A 22,297-nucleotide genomic window follows, 5' to 3' on the forward strand; every position below is an offset into this window, starting at 1 on the left:
AAAAAAAAAAAAAAAAAAAAAAAAAAAAAAAAATTAACAGAAAGGAAACAGGAAAATACCCCAACATGAGGAAACTAAACAACATACTTATAGATAATCCATGGATCAAAAGTTTCAAGGGGAGAGAAATAATGAAATAAATGAACATGAAAATATAGCATATCAACATTAGTAGGACAGGTAAAGCAATGCTCAAAGGGGAACCTGTAGCACTAAATACTTTTTTTCTTAAACAGGACTTCATGCATATCAATAATTTAAATTCGCACCTCAAGTACCTGAAGAAAAGTCAAAATAAACCTTACATAAACAGAAATTAAGAGAAGAATGAAGAGCAGAAATCAGCAAAATTGAAAACAGAAAAACAATTTTGATACTACTTTCAAACCAAAACCAGACAAAGATGGTGCCAAAAAAAACCCACACACACTAATATTCCTCATGCATACAGATACAAAAATCTCTAACAAAACATAAGCAAAAAAAATTATGAAATATCTAAAAGAAATTATACAACATAAACAGAATTTTATTTCAGGGATGCAAAGATGAGTCCATATTCAAAAATCAAGGAATGTACTCCACCATATTAACAGGATAAAGAAGAAAAATCATATAATCATATTGATGTGCAGAAATATTAGATATAATTCAACACCCATTCATGATAAAAAGAAAACTTCCATCAAGTTAGGAATCAAAGGAAACCTTAACTTCGGAGAAGAGCATCCAAAAATGCTCCACAACTAATATTATAAGAGAAAAATACTGAATATATTTTTCTTAAAATCAGGAACAAGGCAAGAAGGGCCATTCTCATTACTCTTATTCACATAGTGCTGAAAGTGCAAATCAGTGCAATAAGTCAAGGAAAAAAAAGGCATACAGATCTGAAAGAAGAAATAAAAGTATCCCTATTTACAGATGCATAATTATCTATATAGACAATCCGAAGGAATCTACAAAAACATTTTCTAAAATGAACGAATTTAGCAAAGTCAAAAGATACCAGTTAAATATTGTACTTTAATCAATTGTACTTTAATACTGAGTAACGAACGTGTGGACATCAAAATTAAAATATTTTAACACAGACAGTAAAATGAAGATTACAATAGCTAAAATAAAAAATTGTAAAATATGAATCCAAGAAAACATGTCCAGGATATATATATGCTGAAAACTATAAAATGCTGATGGAAAAAAAGTCAAGGAAGATCTAAATAACTGAACAGACATACCATGTTCATGAATTATAAGACTAAACATAGTAAAGATGTCAATTCTCCTCAAACTGATAGACAGATTTGACACATGCTATAATCTTGTAGACACAGCAGACATAATAAGATTCTAAATTCTACATGGAAAGGCAAAGGAACTAGAATAGCTAAAACAATTTGAAAAAAAAATGAATAAAGTGTGAGGAGTCAGTCTACCTGATTTCAATACTTATACAGCTATGGTAATCAAGGATGTAGTATCAATGGACGATGAGATGCATAGACTAATGGAACAGCATGGAGAACCCAGAAAGAAACCCACACAAATATGCCTGTCTTATTTTTAACCCAGGTGCAAAAGCAACTCAGTGGAGGAAGGATAGCCTTTTCACACAAATTGTGATACAGCAAGTTGGCTTACACAGGCAAAACAAGGAAGTTTGACCTGAGACCAACTCATAAAAAAATTAACTTGAAATGGGTCATGGACTCAAATGTAAAATGCAAAACTATAAAATTTTAAGAAAAATAAATACTAGAAAATTTTAGAATCTAGAGCTAAATTTGAGCTCCTGGTCTTGACACCAGAATCATAATCCATAAAATGTAAAACTAGTAATTTGGACTTCAAAATTTAAAACATTTGCTCTTCCAAATGTCCTATGAAGATGATGAAAATGCATGCAAACCACATATATAACAAGGTCCCAGTATTGATAATAGCTAAAGAACACTCACAATTCAACAGTAAGAAAAACTCCAGTTAGAAAATGGTGAAAACACATGAACAATTTACCAAAAGATATACAGATAGCAAATAAACACATGAAAAAATGTTGAATATTATCAGCCATCACAAAAATGCAAATTCAAACCCCAAGGAGCTCTCCATACACCTACTTAAACAGCTTAAACTGTTTAAAAAAGAAAATGATAGTACCAAATGCTGTTGAGGATACAGAGAAACTGGATCATTCATACATTGCTGGTGGGAATGAAAATACAGCCATTTTGGAAAACCATTTGGAAGTTTCTTTAAAAAAGCAAAAACAAAAACTGAATATGCATCTATCATAAGAACCTAGGTAAAGGGTACATGGGATCTCTCTGTATTACAGGCTGAGTAACCCTTTTCCAATGCTTTAGATCAGAAGTGTTTCAGATTTTGAATTTTTTCATTTTGGAATATTTACATTACACCACTTAAGCATACTGAATTCAAAAATCCGGAATCTGAATGATCCAGTGAGTACTTCCTTTGAGAATCATGTTGGCACTAAAAAATTTTTGGATCTCAGAGCATTCTATACTTCAAATTTTCATATCTGGGATGCTCAACCTGTATTTCTGATAACTGCATGTGAATCCAAAATTATCTCAAAAAGTTTAGTAAAAAAAATATATATTTTTTAATAACAATAGAATAACAAAAGCAGGTAAGTAGCATCTGTGCTTCTCCTAGTGTTCTCATTTTCCACGGGTGTGGGATGTCTTCTTTGAAGGGCCTCAGGCCAAGTTTACCAAGTAGGCTTTTTTTTTTTTTTTTTTTGAGGCAGAGTCTTGCTCAGTCGCCCAAGCTGGAGTGTACTGGTATGATCTCAGCTCACGGCAACCTCTGCCTCCTAGGTTCAAGAGATTCTATTGCCTTAGTCTCCTTAGTAGCTGGGATTACAGGTGTGCGCCACCATGCCCAGGTAATTTTTGTATTTTTAGTAGAGACAGGGTTTCAACGTGTTGGTCAGGCTGGTCTCCAGCTCCTGACATCCTGAACCACCTGCCTCAGACTCCCAAAGTGCTGGGACTACAGGCATGAGCCCGGCCCCAAGTAGAGCTTTTACTAGTTCTACATTCCTCCTAATCCGGTCTTATTCATTCTGAAGGCTTCAATTAATATATGCCAATGATTGCCAAATTTGTATTTTAAGTCCATACTACTCTTCTGAAGTTCAGACATATTATACTTTTAAATGAATATCTCAATCTAGGTATCGTGCAGGCATTTCAAGCTCAACCACTGAAACATAATATTTTCCCCTACAGCCCCCAAATTTGCTTCTCTTGGGTCTTCCCGTTTGAGTAGCTGTCACTTGCTATGGTCAGAATGTTTGTGTTCCCTCAAAATTGCCAGGTTGAAAACTCAGCCCCCAAGGTTATGGTTTTTGTAGTTGAACTCTTGAGGTATTGATTAGATAAACGATGGTAGAGTACTCATGAATGGGATTAGTGACCTTATATAAGAGGCTCAGAGAAGGGCCTTGCTCTTTCTACAACGTAAGGAATCATCAAAAAGGTCCCATCTATGAACCAGGAAATGAGCCCTCATCAGACACCTTACCTGCCTGGATCCTGGACTTCTGAGCCTACAGAAGTATGAGAAATAAATTTCTGTTGTTTATAAGCTACCCAGTATATGGTATTTTGTTCTAATAGCCTGAATGTGCTTAAGACATCAGTATACTATCCAGTGCACCCAGATGCTCAAGCTAGTGTGTGGTTTAGTCTTTCTTATTCTCATATATACTAGTCAATCATAAAACACCATTAACTCAAGTTCTTAAATACATGATCAAGGAGTCCACTTCTTCCCACCCTCAACACAGCCAGCTCATTGAAGCAGCAATGTCCCAGTCTCCTCGCTGATTTCTGCAGCTCTACTTGCCCCCTCCTTGAAAGCATTTCTCCTGTAGCAAACAGACTGATCTTTACAAAATGCAAATCCAAACAACTCACTCCTTAGCTTAAAACTTTTCATTGCTACCACTGTGCTTAGCGTAACCCTCATCAAAGCACACAGAATCCCACACAGTCCGGTTTCCACCCACATCATGCCACTCTTCATGCTCATTTCTAAACTCCAGCCACAATAAGATTTTTCTAGTTTCTCCAAGGTATTCTGGTATTCTTCCTGAAGGGCCTTTGCACTTTCCTCCTACCACTCCCAGACCAATCTACCTAATATACAGTCAGCCTGCCAGATCTGGGGGTTTCACATCCACGGATTTAAGCAGTCGTAGAGTGAGAATATTAAAAAAAAATAACAATGGTAACAATGAAAAAAAACAAAAACAAAAAATTCAGTATAACAATTATTTACATGGCATTTACATGTATGAAGTATTATAAGTAATCTAGAATGATTTTAAGAATACGGCAAGATATGAGTTAGTTCTGTGAAAATACTACACCATTTAATATAAGGGGCTTTAGCAACTTTAGATTTTGCTATCCACAAGGGTCCTAGAACCAATCCTCCACAGAAAGGAAGGAAGAGCCATATTCTATTTTTATATATAAGTCATACATATATGTGGCTTGGTGCTTTCTTTGGGTTAACTTGGGTTTAACTGGATAGTCACTTGACATCCACTTTTTGGAAGGGAGCTTTCTAAATATGAAGTATAATATTAACAATTCTAGTAATACCCTTTGTCATTCACAGTCAAACCATAACTTATTTCTTATGAATACTGGTTGCTAAAGTATTCATATATATACAAAATTTGTAGAGGTTTTTAAGCCCACTGTTTAAAAAATAACACATGGGCCACTGGTGGTGGTTCACACTTATAATCCCAGCACTTTGGGAGGCCAAGGTGGGCAGGTCACGAGGTCAAGAGATTGAGACCAGCCTGGCTAACATGGTGAAACCCCAATTCTGCTAAAAATACAAAAATTAGCTGTGCGTGATAGCACATGCCTGTAGTCCCAGCTACTCAGGAGGCTGAGGCAGGAGAACCACTTGAACCTGGGAGGCGGAGGCTGCAGTGAGCTGAGATCGTGCCACTGCGCTTCAACCTGTCAACAGAGCGAGACTCCATCTTAAAAAAAAAAAAAAAAAAATTGCACATGGTTTGTTGACCCTGAATTTCAGCTATACAGCATTCTTTCTAAATTTTATTGAGTTCCACCTAGTCTCTTAACAGTAATAATAAAAACAATAACAAAGGAAAAAAACATAGGAAAACAACTGTTGCAATATGCCATGTACAAAATAATTCGTTGGAAGCTTTAGAAGATATGTCTATAAGCAATCTCTGAATAACAATTTTGAGATGTTAGTGTTTTAAATCTTTACATTTTAAAATTCTACAGCAAAAAGAATGTGTACTGGATCTCTATATCTCAATGTGATGGGTTTTCTTCCCCTGATATCTTAGCTCTGTTTCCAAATTAACATGAATACTTCATAAGTACCACTCAAGAATTAACTAATTCTACTAGTAATTATACTTTATTTGTCACATATTACAGTTTTCAACTGTACAATTCTGCATAGTTCACACATACATATATGGTTCATCATGATTGTGTATATATTCAAGTTTTATTTTTTGTTAAAAACATCTGATTAAAAGCATCATTTTGAAACATGAAAATAACGAAAGGATAACAGGAATGGATTTTAGGATATGAGATACAAGAAACAGCCAACAATTTCTGAACCTGCTCGGGGCCAGAGGGGATCCCAGTGCCCCAAAGGGTAAGACCCAAGCTTGGCAGCATTCATCACAAGCTGACGAAAGAGCACTTGGGTCTTAAGTGAACCTCAACGGTACTGTAGCCATACTCCCTGTAGGCCTATGGTGGTGGCTGTGGACACAGAGAGACTCCTCTGCCTGGGGAAAAGGGAGAAAGTGTGAGAAGGACTTTGTTTTGTGGTTTCAGTGCCAGCTTAGCTGCAGTAGAATAGAGCATCAGGTATACTTCTCAGGTTTCTGACTCCAGGCTCTAATTCCCAGAGAATCTCGGGACCTACCCAAGGACTGGGGGAATTTGCCACCCTGAACAGAAGGATACAAGACTGCCTGCCTTGACCATCTGCTGACTGTGGAGCCCTAGGACCTTGAGCGAACATAGGCTGTAGACAAGTAGTGGTTACAGCAGGCCTCGGCAAGACCCCGTGCTGTGCTGACTTCAGATCTGACGTAGAACAGTTCCAGTGGTATTGGCTACAGGGGTGCTTGTGTCACCCATCCCCTAGCTGTAGGCAGCTCAACATAGACAAAGAGATTCCATTTGTATGAGGAAAGGTAAGGAAAGAGAATAAGAGTCTCTGCCTGCTAACCCAGATAACTCTTTCGAATCTTATCCAAGACTACCAAGGTAGTACCTCAACGAATCTGCAAGAACCACAGCACTGCTGAGCTTGAGGTGCCCCCTGACACAGACAGGACTACGCTGACAAAAAACAGATTACAACATCCACATCCCTTCACATTCTAATACCTGGAAAGCCTTCCCAATAAGGACAGGTACAAAGAAACCCGGACTGCAAAGACTACAATAAATATCCAACTTTTCAATGCCCAAACACCAGTGAACATCCACAAACTTCAAGACCATCCAGCAAAACATGACATCACCAAACAAACTAAATAGGCAGGAGGGGCCAACCACAGAGAGACAGAGCTATGTGATCTTTCAGACAGAGAATTCAAAATCTGTGTTTTGAGGAAACCTGAAGAAATTCAGAATCCTATCAGATAAATTTAATAAAGAGGTTAAAATGATTAAAAAGAACCAAGCAGAAATCCAAAATTGGAAAATGCAACTCGCTAACTAAAGAATGCATGAGTCTCAAAATAGTAGAATTGATCAAGCAGAATAATTAGCGAGAATGAAGACAAGCCCTCAGAAAACACATGAACAGAGAAGACAAAAAGAAAAAAAGAATAAAAAAGAATAAAGCATGCCGACAAGATATGGAAAGCCTCAAAGGGGAAAAATCTAAGAGTTACTGCACTTAAAGAGGAGGTAAAAAGAGAGATAGGGATAGAAAGTTTATTCCATGGGTTTATAACAGAGAACTTCCTATCTTAGAGAAAGGCATCAAAATCCAAGTACAAGAAGGTTACATAACACCAAGCACATTTAACCCAAAGAAGACTACTTCAAGGCATTTAATAATCAAACTCTAAAAGGTAAAGGGTAAAGAAAAGATCCTAAAAACAGCAAGAGAACAGAACATACAATGGAGCTCCAATATGTCTGGCAGCAGACTTTTCAGTGGAAACGTTACAGGCCAGGAGAGAGTAGCATGACGTATTAAAGTGCTGAAGATAAAAAATATTTACCCTAGAACAGTATATCTGGTGAAAATAATCCTTCAAGCATAAAGGAGAAATAAAGACTTTCCCAGACAAACAAAAGCTGGAATTTCAACACCAAATCTGTCCTACAAGAAATGCTAAAGGAAGTTCTTCAGTCTGAAAGAAAAAGACATTATTTATGAGCAAGAAGAAATCATTTGAAGGGACAAAACTCATGGTTGATAGTAAGTACACGGAAAAACACAGAATATTATAACACTGTAATTGTGGTACGTAAAGACACCAATCTTAAGTAGAAAGATGAAAAGATGAAGTGATCAAAAATACAACAACTTTTCAAGACACACACTGTACAATAAGATATAAATACAAATAATAAAATGTTAAAAAGTGGGGAGATAAAGTTTACAGTTTTTAATAGTTCCCGTTTTTGCTTGTTTGTTTAGGCAAGCAGTGTTAAGTTGTTATCCGTTTAAAAGAATAGGATCTAAGATATTATTTGCAAGTCTCATGGTAACCTCAAATCTAAAAAAGATACTAGCAGTGAAAATCACCTTCACTAAAAGGAAGGCAAAAAGGAAGGAAAAAATGAAAAGAAGACTACAAAACCAGAAAACAAATAACAACTGGCAGGTGTTAAGTCCTAACTTATCAATAATAACATAAGATATAAATGAACTAAACTCTCCCATCAAAAGACATAGTGACTAAATGCATTAAAACAAAAACAAAACAAAACACCCAATGATCTGTTCCCTACAAGGAATACACTTCACATATAAGGACACATAAAGACTGAAAATAAAGGGAGGGGAAAAAGATAATCCATGCAAGTAGAAACCAAAGAAATGGAGCAGGATTAGCTATACCTATATCAGACAAAATAGTTTTTAAGACCAAAACTAGAAGAAGAGATAAAGATCACTATATAATGATAAAAGGGTTAATTCCACAGGAGAATGAAACTAGACTCATATATCTCATCATATACAAAAATAAAATCAAAATAGATAAATGGATTAAAAAGTTAAATCTAAGACCCCAAACTATGAAACTACTAAAAGGAAAAAAATTGGAGAAGCTTGCCAGGATATTGGAATGGGCAAAGATTTCTTGAGTAATACCCCACAAGAACAGGCAACCAAAGCGAAAACGGACAGATGGGATCACATCAAGTCAAAAAGTTTCTTGCACAACAAAGGAAACAGTCAACAAAGTGAAGCAACAACTCACAGAATGAGAGAAAATGTTTGCAAACTATCCATCTGACAAGGGATTTATAACCATAATATATAAAAAGCTCAAACAACTCTAAAGAAAAAAAATCAAATAATCTGAGCTTAAAATGGCCAAAAGATCTGACTAGACATCTCTCAAAAGAAAACATGGAAATAACAACGGGTATATATAAAGGTACACAACATCACTCATCGTCAGAGAAATGGAAATCAAAACTACAATGAGGCATCATCTCACCCCAGTTAAAAAGGCTTTTATCCAAAAGACAGGCAACAGCAAATGCTGGCAAGGATATGGAATAAAGGAAATCTTTGTACACTGCAGGTGGGAATGTAAATTAGTACAACTACTATGAAGAACAGTTTGGAGGTTCCTCAGAAAACTAAAAATAGAGCTATCACATGATCTAGCAATCCCACAGCTAGATATATACTATCTAAAATAAAGCAAATCAATATACTGAATAGATATGTGCACTCCCACTTTATTGCAGCACTACTCACAATAGCCAAAATTTAGAAGCAACCTAGGTGTTCATCAACAGATGAGTGAACAAAGAAAATATGGTACACATACACAATGGACTAGTATTCAGCCTTAAAAAAGAATGCGATCTTATCATTTGCAACAACATGGATGAAACTGGAGGTTATTATGTTAAGTGAAATAAGCCAGGTACAGAAAGACAACCATCATTTGTTCTCACTAATGTGTGGGATCTAAAAATTAAAACAACTGAACCATTGGAGATAGAGAGTCGAATGATGGTTACCAGAGGCTGGGAAGGGTAGTGAGGTAGTGGGGATGGTTAAAAGTACAAAAAAATAGTTATAAGGAATAAGATCTAGTAGTTGATAGCACAACATGATGACTACAGTCAATAATAATTTAATCATCCATTTAAAAATCACTAAAAGAGTATAATCAAATTGTTTGTAAACACAAAGGATAGACGCTTGAGGTGATGGATACTCCATTTACCCTGATGTGATTATTATACATTGTGTGCCCATATCAAAATATCCCATATACTCCATAAATATATATATATATATCTACAATGTACCCACAAAAACTCAAAATAAAAAATTTTTAAAGAGGGAAATAGCCATGTAAAAATATAATAAAATATAATATTACTCAATATTAATTGAGTAATATAAACTATCCTACAAAATAGTAAACAGACAACAGACACTTGGAAATATTGCAGTAGAGAAATCAAGGGATGTTTCAAAAGTAGAGCATCACATGGTATTACTATGATATTATATTAGCCTCAGGTAAATAAAACCCGAGGTTTCCAAACAGTGAAGGGATTTCCAACACAACCGACCAACCTGTATTAACCAAAAGACTAGAGGAATAGCCCAGTCTGGTTGACTAAATTTCTTATGAAGCCTTTTTGCTTCAAACATCTGCTATTGCAAACCATTTTAAAATATATTAAAGCATACTTCCTTGCTTTAGTAAGTACAATATAGTGAATATAATTACATCTTCCAGTATTGACCACGGGTCTTACCATATATTAGGATAAGGCTTGTTGTGAACATCAGTTCTCACAGGACCCAAAGAAAGATGTGAACATTTGGGTTAGATACGTTTACAAACTGCCCCTCGGTTATTAATTCTTTGGAAACTCCTCTTTTTTTTAACTACAACCATTAAAATCAATTTTTAAAGGGGAGTAAAAGAGCTTATTTTCCTATAAGTCAAAGAGCAGGAAAAATAAACTATATTCTTGGAGTTTTTCAAAAGTAATAGGTGTTCTTGAGAAACGTGTTCCATTTTCAACAGTTAAGGCAATGAGTACCCAAGAGCAAAGCCTGAGGACAAGAAAGGTAAAATCCAATTTCTGTGTGAAGAAGAAAATAGTACTGAAGAAAGCTGTGCAGTAGTCAAGTAATTACTAAGCCTGTCTTAATGTAGTAGTATGTTTATGTACTAAGTACCCTGGCTAAGCACTATGGCTACAGCAAGCCTTCACTTCCTGTGCTTCCATTTCTTCATCTGCAAAATGGAACACGCCTCTATCTTTATATACAAAAGTCCTCACTCTGTGATTTATTAAGAGCAAAGTGATATTACTCTACCTGATGGCAGAGTACCATCTGTGTGTATTTGGGTGGTAAGAGTGTGGTGGGAGAAAGAAAGGATATCTACCTCTCCAAGGAAAGTAAAAATTTGGATGACCAAATTCCTAAGAAAACTATTCTCTGCAGTAAACTTAGGAATGCTGACCAGCTATTTTACTCCTCTTATTATTGCTTTGGGCAGAACACTGAGTGAATAACTCATGACTGGGCTATATGTTAAAATGCTGTGGGGTTAAATACTAAATACCGCCCCCCTCCAAAGAAAGCATGGAGGCTTTTGTTTCCTTTTCACTTTCTTTGAAGCCTTATCCTTAATGACAAATTGCATCAGCCATTGTGGTTTGATACAAAGAATACTGAATTGGAGACCAGCAGAGTTAGATTTGGGTTCTAGCCTTGACAGTAGTGAACTGTACACAAATCACCTGCTAATCTGCAAAACAGTCCCTCTGTTGTTAATCAAGAATGTTAGGACACATATAACACATTTCCTTTTAAAATAAAGATGTTATGCCAATAGTTCAGGAGAATGCAATGGTTATAATGTATTTTAATTGTGAAAAGGCATCTCACCAAGTACTGAATACAAACATTAAAACAAGCTATGCAGTCAAGTAAATTCTTAACTCTGAACAGCGAGTTTTAAGTAATAAATCAAAAGGCACACTGGAAAGATGAACTGAATTAAGAATATCTTTAACTGTGGATCCAAATGAATGAGCTAGATCATTCCTTAAAATTGCTGCTATATATATGTAATAAATTTCTGGCATTCAGTTTGGATGTATTATCTCCCTGTATGGAATAACTGATCCACTGGGTTTTCCTCTTATGTTTCAAAAGGAAAAATGTAAATCCTGGCAATAAAGTAGGGGGAGAAGGGGAAGCCCTGGAAGCATGGGGAAGGAGAGACCTGATTTAAGTAGTTTATGTACTTGAGAAAGAACTAAGGGCTTGAGGCGACTTTGAGCTCCCCATGAGTCAACAGTGTGACATGACTGCCAAAAAAACTAATGTAATCTTAGCTACCAATAACAGAAGTGTCATGTACAGAACCATAGAGTTACAGCTTTACTGTATTCTCTGCATCCTCTGCTGGGCCCCAGACATCTAGAATGATAGGCTCAGTCCCCAAAGTACCCTATTTAAGAATGATACTGACAAACGAGAGCAATTGCAGGAAGGGGAGTGACCAGAATAGTGAAGAACATAGAAAACAAGTCCTGAAGACTGCAGGAACTAGGACTATTTAGGCTGGAAAAGCTAGGTCTTGGAGGAGAGATGATATTAAATATCTGATGAGCTGCTCTGTGACAGAGGAGTTCCGACCTAAGAGGACACATACCAAAGCAGACACAAACAGTACCCAAAACGGAACAGGCTGCTATAGCACCAGGAATGTTCAGGCACTGCAACTGTCAAATCTGACTACACATTAGAAACACCTGGGAATAGTTTTAAAACTATCAATATCCAGGCCCCACCTCCAACCAATTAAATTAAAATCTCTGGGGAAGGGCCTGGGCAATGGTAGGAATTTAAAACTTCCCTGGGGGTTCTAATATGCAGCGTCTTGAGAATGACCAAGGTAAAGACAGGCAATCCTTGGAGATACTAACGGTTCAGTCCCAGACCACAACAAAGTGAGTAACAGTAAAGCAAGTCACATCAACTTTTTGTTTCCCAGTGCATATAAAAATTATGTTTACATTATACTGCACTATATTAAGTATGCAAATAACATTATTTCTAAAAATAAAAAATGAGGTACAGACTCAAGTTTTAAATATCTTATTTTTTTTTAATGGTAGTGATCATCTGAGCCTTCAGTGAGTAATAGTCTTTGCTGCTAAAGGGTCTTGCCTCCAAGTTGATGGCTGCTGACAGATCGAGGGATGGTTGCTGAAGGTCAAGGTGGCTGTGGCAATTTCTTAAAATAAGATGACAAGAAAGTTTGACGCATTGATTGACTCCTCCTTTCCCAAAAGATGGATATGTACCAGGAGATGTGGTTTGATAGCATTTTACCCACTTCTTTCAAAACTGGAATCGATCCTCTCAAACCCCACCACGGCTTTCTCAACTAAGATTATTTAATAGTCTAAATCTTTGGTTGTCATTTCAACAATGTTCACAGCATCTTTACTAGGAATAGATTCCATCTCAAAAACCAGTTACTTTGTTCATTCACAAGAAGCAACTCCTCCTCATCTGTTCAAGTTTTCATTGTACAATTACAGCAATTCAGTCGTTTCTTCAGGCTCCACTTCTAATTTCAGTTTTCCCGCTATTTCTACCACTTCTATCTACAGTTACCCTTTCCACTGATAACTTGAATCCCTCAATGTCATGCATGAGGGGTAGAATCAAATTCTTCCAAATTCCTGTTAATGTTGGTATTTTCAACTCTTCCCAATAAATCACCAATATATATATTTTTGACACAAGGTTTCACTATGTTGCCCAGGCTGATCTCAAACTCCTGGGCTCAGGTGATCCTCCTGCCTCGGCTTCCCCAAGAGCTGGAATTATAGGTGTGAGCCATCATTTGGCCAATATTTGGCTAAATATTGGCCAAATCACCAATATTTTAATAGCATCTAGAATGGTGAATCTTTCCAGAAGGTTTTCAATGACTATACCCAGATCCATCAGAGCAATCACTATAATCACTATTTATGGCAGCTGTAGCCTTATGAAATGTATTTCTTAAATAATAAGACGTCAAAGTCAAAATTACTCCATGATCCATGGGCTACAGAATAAATGCTGTGTTAGTAGGCATGAAAACATTAATCTCCTTGTACACCTCCATCAGAGCTCTTGTGTGACCAGGTACATAGTCAATGAGCAGTAACATTTTGAAAGGAATCATTTTTTTCTGAGCAGCAGGTCTCAACAGTGAGCTTAAAATATTCAGTAAACCCTGCTGTAAACAGATATGCTGCTATCAGGCTTTGTTGTTGCACTGATAGAGCACAGTCAGAACAGATGCAGCAGAATCCTTAAGGGTCCTGGTATTTTTGGAATGGTAAATGAGCAATGGCTTTCTCTTATAAAGTCACCAGCTGCATTAGTACCTAAAGAGAGTTAACCTGTCCTTTGAAGCTTTGAAGCTAAGCACTGACATCTCTCTAGCTATGAAAATCCTAGATAGCACCTTCCTCCAACTGAAAGTTATTTTGTCCACATTGAAAATATGTTGTTTAGTGTAGCCGCCCTCATCAACAGTCTTAGCTAGATCTTCTGGATAACTTGCTGTAGGTTCTCCAACAGCACTTGCTTCTTCCCCTTGCACTTTTAGGTTAGACAGCTTCTTTCCTTAAACCTCATGAACCAACCTCTGTTAGCATCAAACTTTTCATCTCCAGCTTCCTCATCACTCTCAGCCTTCAGATAATTGAAGAAAGTTAGGGCCTTCCTCTGGATTAGTCTTTGGCTTAAGGGAGTGTTGTGGTTGGTTTGATCTATCCAGACCAAACTTTCTCCATATCAACAGTAAGGCTGTTTTCCTTTCTTATCATTGTGTGTTCCCTGGAGAAGCACTTTTAATTTTCTTCAGGAACTTTTCTTTTGCATTCACAACTTGGCTAGCTGCTAGTGTAAGAGCCCTACCTTTCTGCCTGTCTCACCTTTTGACATGCCTTCCTCAATAAGCTTAATCATTTCTAGGTTTTCATTTAAAGTGGGAAACGTGAGATCCTTTCACTTGAACACTTAAAGGCCACTACCGGGTAATTAATTGGCCTAATTTCAATATTGTTGTGTCTGAGGACAGGGAGAAAGATGGGAACAGCCAGTGAGTGGAGCAATCAGAACACATACAACTTTTACTGATTAAGTTTGCAGTCTTATATGGGTGTAGTTCCAGGTGCCCCGAAACAATTACAATACTAACAACAAAGATATCACAGATCACCATAGCAGATATGATAATAACGAACATGTTTGAAATGTTAGGAGAATGACCAAAATGTAACATAGAAACAGGAAGTGAGGGCATACTGCTGGGAAAACGGTGCTGATAACCTTGCTTGACGAGGTTTGCCACAGATCTTCAATTTGTAAAAAGTACAGTATCTGTGATGTACAATAAAGTGAAGCACAATAAAGCAAGGTACACATGGACAGTCAGGACAGTCAGGACAGTCACTTGTCTCTGCGGTGCACAGGTGAGTCCTCCTTAGAGGCCTGTATTAGGTTTACTTCCCAGATTCCTTCTGCTCTAGAACTTTTAATATTTTTAACTTGTTAGGCCCAACGTTATCCTCTATGATTATGAAGATAAACTCCTTTTTACAAATATTTGAGAAGAAATGAAATTTAAATGGTGCACTCTCAAGAATTTATAATAGCTTTGGTTATAACAGCTGGCATATTCTATTAATGAATAAAAGGTTTCAAAGATTTAAGCATTGCTGTCTTTGTGGAAAAGAACAGTGTCAGCACCTTCACATGTAAATTAACTTAAACAATTTAATTTCCAAATGTTGTAAAATAAATTTAAAACATACTAACATTCAAAAGTTCTCCAGTATCTTCCATGATAAAATAATTCAAACCAAGCAGACACTACTTTGTAGTTTGAATGGCCTCTACCACTAGTAGCTCATCTAATGCACACGATAAAATGTTATATCTTTTCCCACTTTAAACATTTCCTAATTTCTATAACAGAACAATTTGGCTTTTTAGTAACCAATATACAGTTCTCCGTGCTTCCTTATGTGTTGGTTATATTCTTGGTCTTAATACTTTTCTCTGACACTGAATAAAAGCATTTATAAAGATTTCTTAATTTCCTGTGAAAAGATACATGCATGTGTGTTCGAAAGCCTTCTGGCCTTAATACAGGTCAGGCATCAATGGTTGTAGGCTATGCTTCTAAATTTTAGTGGCCCCTCCAGATTTTTCCACTTAGATGTAACTAACACACCCTCTAAACTTAAAAACTTTCACTTCAGATTACAATAAATCATCACCCATTTCCTTTTACTTTTGCCATCTGTCAGTGCAAAAAGCTCCTAACGAATCTGAAGCTTCTTCTAGGCTACTTGGAGTCTCTCTCATTAATCTTTGTCATGTGGTTCATAAATAATGAGAGACGTATTAAAAATCATCATCTTGTTTACAGACAACCGCCACCAAAAGAGCCTGGAATAACATCGTGGATTTGACTAGACGTTTTCAGCCCGAATGAGCATTTCAGGAGTCCTGATGTGGGGACGAAGCACATATTTAACCTTTTTTACCATTAAGCTGGTTAGCTGTACTACGTTTCAAGTAAGGATTGCCCTTTCCATATCAAAACACTAGACAGAATTACGACCTCACAGCCATTAGAGCAGCTGCTGGACGGGCAGTTTGCTCCACAGCCAACAGTCACCTTTCCATTTTTCAAGCACATACCTCTCACAGAAATGTTTTCAGTGCGGCAGTCTACAGAGCTGGTTATAACACCGGCACGATGTGACAACAAAATTCAGGATGATTTTGCTCTTTCAGCCTGCCCCTTTCTTTTTTTTAAATTCTTTCCTCCTCCTTCATCTCCCAAAGAAACCAAACCAACAATACTTCCACAAAACCAGCCTCAGACTTATGAATATAATTCTTTCAGTGAAAGCAGACCAGCTTTATAGGGGAACAGCTTTCATGAGAAGCAGGAAGCTGATCTGAGCAGCAGAGAGCAGGGATGGGGCGGAGCAGAAAGGAACTGAGCTGGGGGAGAGAGCAAAGCACAGACAGTCCTGGCTGCTTCTAGTTACTTATTGACGGTTTCATCTAAGAGCACAGATTTATAAACAGGGTGGGCATCCATCCTGCCATACCTTTTCTTTCTTTCATGAATCTCTGTCAATCGGGTAAACTGTTACACAGGGGAAAGTAAGGCCTTACAGCCCTGCCAGAGCCCAGTTGCAGGGAAATGATGTAAGCTTCCCACTCCCACCAGCCCCCGCTCTGCCATCCACCTCTACTCTGACCTTTTAATATCCCCTTCCTCCCCCAGGGCCACTGCCCTGGGGCCAGAGGGCCCAGGCTTATCAAGTCGCATCCTATTGTGGGGCAAAAATAATCTGCCAGGGGGTAAGGAATATTTTTGTTTTGAGAAAGTCTTCGATGAGAAAGTGAATGCCTTTCTATTTAAAAAATAATGCTGAATCACCAAAAGCTAATCAGTCCTCAGGAGAAATAGTATTAAATAGGATTGAGGTGAGGAATGCAATTTAGCAAAAGGCAGCAGGTGTGATGTAGCAAAGGTTGTAATACTGGGAGTTAAGGGACATAGGTTCTACTTCTTTCCTACCACCTATGTGACTTCAGACAACTGGCCTAACCTCTCTAGTTTCATTTTCTGTAAAACTAAAGAGTTAATATAAATTACATCTGTGGTCTCTTGTACTACTGTAATTTTACAAGCTGACACCCAAAATAGCTGGGAGGCAGAAAGTAATCTTACTGTGGCCAATTGTTTGTTGTTTACTCAAAATTGCAAGTAGTTCCCTATATTAAGCTATTTTAGATATGCTTTGCCAAAGTACTAGTCAATGTGAGTAAGACTAGCACAAGATATAAAGGGGGATAAGTTACAAGCAGTTCAAGTGTTAAACCTGATCTGGAAAACTTACAGAGAATTAGGATCGCAAAGACTCACGCTCAGGAAAAGATAATTTATAAACAGATACACAGAAGCAATCAAGACCTAAGACATACTCTAGACAGCACAATTTACCTTGGTCAGCAGTGTTCTAAGTTTACATGCACACACTCTATAAATTCTTATTTAAAAATTAATATGCCAAAATACACCAATGACTAGCACAAAAGTCTCCAAACTGGATAAGCAAACTTCTGGGAGTACACGGTTTTCCAAAGGGTTTGCAGGCACACAGGTAGTAAATCAATTTCCGTATCCACTTTTCCAAGTAGGCTCTCCTTAAACTGACCTGTCTGAGAATGCTCCAGGGGAGGAGATTACCCTATCTTACCTTCCCTTTCCCAAACCTCTCATTCTCCCATTTTACAAAATCAAGTTTACCCATCATCAGTCTGTCACTCTGGGGCATTGCTTGGGGTAGGGGACCAAAAAAAAAGGGGAAAACCAAATGAAAAACAAAAAACAACAAAAAAATACCTCTGGGCAGGATACAAGGGGACAGTCAGAGATACTGTTGGTGAAAAAGTGAATGGCCCTAATTAATCACTCTTCTTTTGCAACTCAGGTGGCTTTGCCAATTCTTTGTTTAGAATAAAACTGGAGAAGGAACTAATTGAGTTGTCAGCTGATAAATCATTAAAAATAATTTTAAATGATAAATCATTGTTCAAAGAAATGAGTTAACACTGCTAAATAAATACTCTCGTTCTCTTCAACTTACTTATGTAAACAAAATTTCAGAGGGTATATTAAAAAATGAAAAATATGCTGAACTCTTTCCCCTATAATATTCATCTACTAATTATGAACTAAGTAGAAGAAAAACACCAATTATGCACAGAGATAAATTTCTAGTAAAACTATATTTGTATCTCTAATGTTTTTCAAAGATTCGCAATTTACATATGTATTGTGACCTACTGTGTTCTAATCATCACTCTAATAATATATTTTTAAAAAATCATGGGAGCCATATGGTCACAGAATAGTAACTTTTTAATCTGGAAATATGATAGGGTAATCAATAATAGATTTTAAACATAACAATGCATAAAGATAAAATGTGGTAAAAGTTTTAAGAAGTCAAATTAACACAAAAATTTCAGACAAAGAGTAGCTCATAAATGGACAATGGAAAGTATCATAAAGTTACAGGTTTTGTTTAAGACAAATACATTTAACAATATAGCAATTTCATTAAGATATGCCAATATTTACAATAAAATGGCAAATATAGCATTAGCAAATGATTTAGACTTTTGATGAAAAATTTCAAATGTCAATAAAGAAATCCATACTTTTCAAAATTCTTTTACTGGAGGAAAAATGTTTAAAGGCACTATGCTGGTTTACTCTTCCTTTATTCCAAAACACAAAACACTTTTCAAGTGTCACTACAGAGTGAAAAAACTAACAAATAAACCAAAGAAAACAGCAATTTAGACCCTCAGGAAATGAGCCACTTTGATCAACAAAGTGTTCCAGATATCTGTGGTTATATTCATTAAATATCAAACAGTTTTGTTTTCTAATTTTAAATTATTCTAGATGAAAACGTTGCCAAAATGGGGAACTCTTTCCCATCTTCTTAAATGGACCACATCAACATGATTTAACCTTTATTAGTGTTTCCCAGGCAATTACCAGTAACATTAATCCCACTGAGCACTCAAACATAATGCCCCCAAGACCCAAGAGGCTCCTCTGGCCTCCTTCTCTACTTCTCTGTCCGGAAATTGCAAGGTGTGGAATCTCATGAGCTGGGTTCAATTCCTGGCTTAGCCTGTCTCACATAAGCTGCCAGCACCTGAGAGAGGCACTGAAGCTCTCTGGGTCCCAACTTTCTTCCCCATAAAAAATTGTTGGTACCATTACTTTCTTAAATTATCTCACAAAACTGACATGAGGGCACAGATGTGAATACATTTTTTATTCAAAGATTCCATACCAAGAAAATTTACTATGCTCTGAATTTTTTACCCATTTTGGTCAGGCTCCTCCTATTACTTCTCAACACTGAATGACTGCATGAAGTCCCTACCCCACTTCCTGCCCCAACCTCTGCATTCTAACTGCAGTAGGCATAGAAATCAGCCAAAAAGTTAATTAGATCTGTTTAATTCTAATAAAAATAGGTTAAGTAAGAGATGAGTGTGTCTATAAAATACAGTTGACCCTTAAACAATGTAGGTCTAAACTACGTGATGCCACTTGTACACAGATTCTTTTAAAAAATATATACTGGAAAACTATTTGGAGATTTATGACTATTTGGGAAAACTCAAAGACAAACTGCAAAACCTAGAAATATCAAAAAAATTAAAACAAATTAGGTATGTCATGAGGCATAAAACATATGCAGATACTAGTCTAATTATATGTTAACCAACTATTTATGTTGCTGGTAAGGCTTCCAGTCAACAGCAGGCTATTTAAGTTTTGGCAGAGTCAAAAGTTACACACAGATTTTTGACTGTGCAGGGGGTCAGCATGTTAACTCCTGTGTTGTTCAAAAGTAAGCTTTACATTATTTTTAGAGGTCATATGCATTCTAGATCACTGATAGTAATTGCTAAGTAAGATATAGAACAATTGAACTATACGTGTTCCATACAAAACCTCATCTGTTCTGACATAACACAAGAGTCACAGAAAGGAGAGGCCTAATATATTTTTAATCTGTGATCCTCTCTCTTTTTTTTTTTTGAGATGGAGTCTCGCTCTGCCTCCAGGTTGGAGTACAGTGGTGCAATCTCAGCTCTCTGCAACCTCCACCTCCCAGGTTCAAGCGTTTCTCCTGCCTTAGCCTCCTGAACAGCTTGGACTACAGGTGCACGCCACCACGCCCAGCTAATTTTTGTATTTTTAGTAGAGACAGGGTTTCACCACGTTGGCCAGGATGGTCTGGATCTCTTGACCTCATTATCTGTCCGCCTCAGCTTCCCAAAATGCTGGGATTACAGGCGTCAGATGCCGCATCCAGTCGATCCTCATTCATTTTAGTGTCACATCCATCCCCCTCCAAACCACTCACACAAGTCCGTGTTATTATACTTTTATTAGTTATTTGTGCACTAAATTCAGTTTGCTTATTAATGTGTTTGATAGTCCAAAGCTTCAGTTTCCAAGTTCTTGGTTCACCCTATCTGAAACCTCAGGTTTCAGAAGCATGAAATAAAACTTTCACTTTCAAGAAGTACAAATAAAATTCAAATAACATCAGAGGGAGGTATTCTGTTTTTAAAATGCCTATAGGGTAGGCTAGGCCCCTTATTCTCTTCCATAAATTATTATAAGGTTACTATTATTATATTCTCACTTCATCCTCTATGAAACTCTATTATTCCCAGGTTGCTGATATGAATCTGAACCCTGTATGTATTTAAGTGACTTGCTCAAGATCACAAAGGCAGCAGATGAAAGCCAAAACTAGGATTCAAGCCTCCAGATGGATGGTCCTGCCTAGTTCCCTAGTAAACACACTTGCCCCATTGAAGCTGCTCTGTTAGGATAAACACAGACTCTGCCACAATGAATGGCAGCAGCATTGCTGCTCTGTTCTGTGATTCCCGTGGGGCACCATGTTTTAAAGAGCAGACATTCTGGAGTCACACAGATGTGAGTTTGAAACCAGACAACGTAACTGTGAGCAAGTTATTTAACTTTTCTAAGCCTCAATTTCCTCACCTGTAAAAGGTAATAACAGCATCTTCAAGCTATGAAAAATGATAGTATCCTTAGCACATGCCAATTATCAATTTGAGATTACCAAATAATGTTTTTTTCCCCTCAGGCAAGGGGTAGTGGTAAAAATTTAAAAATAAGAAAATAACGTTTTTTAAGCTATATGACATGCCTTAATTCATTTAAATCCCCCGACAATCCTGTGATGTGGTAAATATTATTATTTTCATTCCTGTTTCACTGATGAGGAAAGACCTTACCCCGGAGAGGTAAGGCAATTTGCCTAGGGTCACAGAAGTAAGAAATGAAAGAGCTGGCACTGAAGCTAAGCAGCCTGACTCTAGGGCTCTAGGGCTCGTAGGCAGAAATACAGCCTCTCTGGAAATGATATAATTATAGCACTGCCTTTATTCCCACCACCACCATCATCGTCATCTCTGCTGCCATCACCAACCTTGTCTGTAGTTAGGCTAGGGGCTAGGTCTATGAAGCACCCCAGTGGTGATGAGACATAAAGAGATGAGAACTTGACTAAGTGAGACTGACAGGAGTAAGGGCTTCAGGGAAGAAGTCACCAAGGAAGCTGGTCCCTGGAAGAGAATAATGTGCAGCAGTATGGACAAACTAAATGGAGGCCTGCAACTGTGACCATGAAAAAATAACAGCTACTAGAAAGGGGGAAGAAAGTGAAACAACCCAAGAAAGATAAACTTATATATAAAAAAATGTATCAGATGCCTAAAGAATACTAAAAAGAAAAATAGCAAATACCTGGCCTGTGATATAACTTGAGTTCTAATCCTTGTCTACTAAATAACTGCTATCTGACACTGAGAGAAAAATGTGTCCATTTTAATCACCCTTCGTTGATGACCTGATATAGGCACAATGAAAAGCATTTGCCTCTGAAAATATCAGAGCCCAGCAAAACCTCCCTCTCAATTACTGAACCGCAATTCTATTTCTTTGGCAAATCTTAAATCATACGTGCATGCAATGTTATTTCTGGGTTCCTCTGAATGACTGTGTTTTACGCTTTTAATCCACATTATTTTCCTCTACAGCTTCTATCTAAAACTAAAGCCTGTTTTTTGTGTTTTGTTTTTTTTCCCCCCACTTACAGGGACTGAGGGGAAATCACGGTTTGCCCATTTCCCTTGGGCAGAATTAGGTTGCATCCTATATACTCCCAAACGCTCTGCATATGCCACTTAGAGAGCAGATGAATCCCATCTGTGACTACAGATCTGGTTTCCCCATTACCCTCTATGATCCCATAGAAGACCCATGACTTGTTCATCTTTACAACCCTGGCACCTAGCATGCTGTACTGCACTCAATAAATGT

The 22,297-nt window shown here is 37.2% G+C and overlaps 1 protein-coding gene across 14 annotated transcripts in view; it reads right to left on the reverse strand.

The window, feature by feature from the left end:
• BBX (BBX high mobility group box domain containing) overlaps positions 1 to 22,297 on the reverse strand; it is a 276,803-nt gene that overhangs the window by 184,234 nt on the left and 70,272 nt on the right. The window contains exon 1 of one of the 14 annotated variants that reach the window (XM_032299197.1): positions 16,021 to 19,976. The exons of the other annotated variants lie outside the window; for them this stretch is intronic. The gene's annotated coding sequence lies outside the window, so the exon portion shown is untranslated. Of the gene's footprint in view, positions 1 to 16,020; positions 19,977 to 22,297 lie in introns of those variants that run through there. 14 annotated transcript variants of the gene reach the window in all.

This window comes from Sapajus apella, unplaced genomic scaffold (assembly GCF_009761245.1).
Source record: "Sapajus apella isolate SASKATOON/1434 unplaced genomic scaffold, GSC_monkey_1.0 scaffold40, whole genome shotgun sequence".
Taxonomy (NCBI): domain Eukaryota; kingdom Metazoa; phylum Chordata; class Mammalia; order Primates; family Cebidae; genus Sapajus; species Sapajus apella.